Source organism: Chlorocebus sabaeus, chromosome 1 (assembly GCF_047675955.1).
Source record: "Chlorocebus sabaeus isolate Y175 chromosome 1, mChlSab1.0.hap1, whole genome shotgun sequence".
Classification (NCBI taxonomy): Eukaryota; Metazoa; Chordata; class Mammalia; order Primates; family Cercopithecidae; genus Chlorocebus; species Chlorocebus sabaeus.
This window is the reverse complement of record NC_132904.1, coordinates 116,409,931-116,413,819: the sequence shown is the minus strand read 5'-3', so window position 1 is coordinate 116,413,819 and position 3,889 is coordinate 116,409,931.

The following is a 3,889-nucleotide window of genomic DNA, read 5'->3' as shown; positions in this document are numbered from 1 at the left end:
GCCGATTTCAGTAGGACACACAGAGACAGAGACAGGGTCACACGGCACATAGATAAGCCAGCACCTACAGAGAACAAACTCAAGCATGGTTCCTTAGTTTTAGGGGCCCACAGATACACACAGGCACCCTCCCGCTCCACTGGGGCACACCCTTGACCTGTCACCCACCAGTAACACCTACATACATCAGCAGACACGCAGGACAACGCATGCTGACTCAGCACACCCACACATAAACATGCAACACGCACAGAAGGTATGATTCATCTCCAGCCACCTACAGAAACCCACTCCCAGCCCGTTGGGGCCCGCCACCTAACCTCAGGCAAGGACTACCCTCCACTGGGAGACCTGGGGACTCCTGAGCCTGGGAATGTCCCTGTTCTTTCCCATTGCCTGCCCTGTCCCTGACCCTGGCTGCCCTCTCAACTCTACCATGTGCCCCTCTGTCAGGCAGGCCAGGGAACCTGAGTTCCCCCAGTCCTGACCTGCCTCTTCCCTGCCTTCTGTTTCTGTACCCCACATCTTTCCAGAAGCCTAGAAGGCTCTAGGGCTACGTGTCTCATGGCCCTCCCTGCTGCCAGGAACTCCTCTGTCCCAGTGGCTAACACCCCTTCTGCCTCCCTCAATCCTTCAGGGCTGCTCTTGGATCTGAAGTCTCTTCTTCCTCAGCCCCAGGTCCCCCAGATTCCCGCAAGGCTCCCTGATGGGGAAAGAAATATATTCTTTAGGACAGATCGGGGTGGAGCAGGCAGACAAAGGGAGACAAGAAGAAGGGGAGAGAGAAAGTGAAAGGAAACAAAATGAACAGATATTTCCTAGGGCCTAGGAAGGAAGGAGGGGCAGATTGAGTGCAGCTGTAGGATGCCCAGGGCAGCAGGTGTCTGTGGGGAGCAGGGACAGAGCTGGGCCACCTCAGTCCCCCTTGCTTTGCTGGGCACCCATTTTAAGGGCTTGCCTGGCCCACATGAGGACAAAGCCTCTCTAGCAATGTATCCCAAACTCCTGATCTTCTCAGGCCAGACCAGGATTCTCCAGGGCTCTTGGAGTGGGGAGTTCTAGGCCTCCTCTTTAGCCCCCTCCATCCATAATTTCCAACCTCAAAAACCTTCCCAATCCCCCTTGGGGCTCTTCCTTTGGATAGCAGCCCAGTCTGCACGCAGCCCCTGCCTCCCCTCAGCTCTTCCCACCCCCCGCTTCTTTCCAAGCTGGAACATCGCAGCTATTCTCAGCTTTCTGTCCATATTCTATGGATATTCATGGAATTTTTTTAAACCCAATCTTGGGTTAGGAACACCCTCCAAACTCTACTGGAAGCCTCAAAGCATTTTCCTTCATATTTATGAGATCCGGGGCATGTTTCTTTAAGTCTTTGCACCTTGGTTTCCTCAATGTAACATGGAAACACCCAGCTACTAGCACGGCTGTGAGCTTGGTCTCTGCCGAGCACCCAGCCCAGGGCCTGATATTTAGCAAGGGGCCCTTGATAAATGTAAATTCCCTTCTCCTTCCCCTACTTTTCCCTTTTACTTTGCTACACACTATTTAAGCCCGGGGAGATCAAACTGACCCCATTGCCCTGGGACAAAGGAATGATGGCCGCAATTCAAGAGCAAAGTACAGGAGTTTTTGATTAACTCATAAACACTCCCGACTTCCAGCAGCCCAGCTGCTGTGGGGTGGGGTGGGGAAGGGAGGGGAAGTTGTTGAGGGGACATGCAGGAAAGAGATTAGGAAATTCAGAACAGGAGGACCCAAGGGCAGGGGAATGCTGAGGCCAAGGCCTTCTCCCACCACCTGCCTCCTGCGGGAGTTTCCACAGCTCGGGGCAGAGCCATTTGGAGGTCCTGCACCCACTCTGCCCATGCCTGTCCTTCAGGCTCCGTGAGAAGGCTGGACTCCTTCTGGGACTTCAGAGTCTTGGATGCTCCCCTCCTGTGTTCCCGCCTCCCTTCCCCCACTCCTGGGATGTGTCAGATGTGTGTTTTCTCCTGGACTCAGCTGAAGCAAGATCAGCCCAGCTTTCGAGGGGAGGAGCTTCCACACTCTAGGTCAAGGCTACCGCGGACCAGGGACTTGACCAGACAGCAGAGAGCACAGGGTGGGGTGTGGGGTGGGAGGACAGAGCGCAGAGAGCACTGGGCTCCCTTCAGAATCCCAGGGGTACTCACATTCAGAGGGTCCCCTAGGAATCACAGAGCCCCCCTCTGCCTCCATGCCAAAGGGATCCCAACTCATCCCAGGAAGAAGCCCAAATCTTTGTGCCATGGGGACCAAACATTCCACATAGTGGCTGTCCTTATGGTTTGTATGGTCATTCTGATTTCTAAAGCGAACTTTTCCCACATATCTAATGGTTCCTGTAGGTTCCAAGGAGTTAGTCATGACATCAAGTAAGCAGTTTGTTTCCCCTGAGGATGAGCCAAATTTTGGGAAGATTCTCAGCTGCCTGTCTCCACCCTCCTTCATCCAGCTCACCACCCCGACCCTGTCCTCCTCCTTACCCGGACACGTGGGAAAATGCCCTGTTAGCCCTTCCAGTCATGTGAATGAGGCCACGATTCAAAGGCAGTGGGCAAGAAGGAGGCCACAGGGAGTGGCCAGAAAGAACCAGCCCTTTGTGCTAGACAGGGGTCCTTGGGGGATGAGTGCATTTTTGGCGTATTTAGAAAGACTTCTTTTTTATAATGAGCAGCAGAGGAGGAAAGGGGAGGGAGGGAGAGGCAGAGAGGCCAAGGCAGGACTTGGGAAAAGAGGCTGGAGCAGGGGTGAGGGCTGGGAAGGGAGGTTACAAGAGTGAAAGGAGAAACAGGCAGGAGCCAAAGGGTAAGAAGTGGGGACAGAGAGGGAGAAGCAGGATGGTTCTTAAGACAGATGGAGATAGTGATGACACAGGTGCCTTCCACCACGCCCAGCTAATTTTTGTATTTTTAGTAGAGACAGGGTTTCACCATGTTGGCCAGGCTCATCTCAAAATCCTGACCTCAGGTGATCCTCCTGCCTCAGCCTCCCAAAGTGCTGAGATTATAGGCATGAGCCACCATGCCCGGCTGTCATCCTGATTTCTAACCTAAATCTTTTCTGCATATCTCATAGCCAGAGTTCTGGTTGGCGGCCCAGGAAACACCTCTCCCCCTCAGTCCTTTGCAGAGTAGATATCAATGATGGCTCTCCGGAGCCTCCATTCTCTCCCCAGCCTGTTTTCCATTTGGCATGCTGCATGGTGAGTTCTCCATTCACAGGCTTGTTTTCCCAGGCACTGCCTTTACTGGCCTCAGAAAGCCTGACACCTGGCCCTGGCTGGAATACTCAGGTTCGTGTATTTACAAACATGGTTAGCGCATCAGCTATGTGCCCGGAGTGTGCAAGGACCTGGGGAACCAGACATAGTCCCTCTCTCATGGAGCTAACCTAGCTGGGGAAATGGATGAGTGAATCAATGATTACACTGCATGATGATGGGGATGATGGCGGGAGCCATGGAACACAGTGGGGCTCTAGAGTGAGAGGTCTAGGGAGGTGGGGAAGGGGGTGGCAAATCCAGGAGGGCCTCTTGGAGGACATGGGAACATACTGAGTCCTGAAGAAAGACAGATCCTCAATCTGTATCAAATTCTAGTGGGTTCAGGCTTGCTAGTCTCTTTTCCCCACTCTTACCACCCATTTTTGGGAAAAATAACAACAATTCATCAATCATTAATTCATCAGAAGAATACTTATTGCCTACGTAACATGCCAGGCATTGTGCTAGTGGCTAGAAATTCAACGATGGTGAAGACCTAGTCACTGCCTCCCTGAAGCTCCCAGCCAAGTGAGAGAGCTGACAAGCAGGCAAGCAATGAGCTGCTGGAGACCACATGGAGTCTGTGCCAGGGCTCTCTGAGTGCAC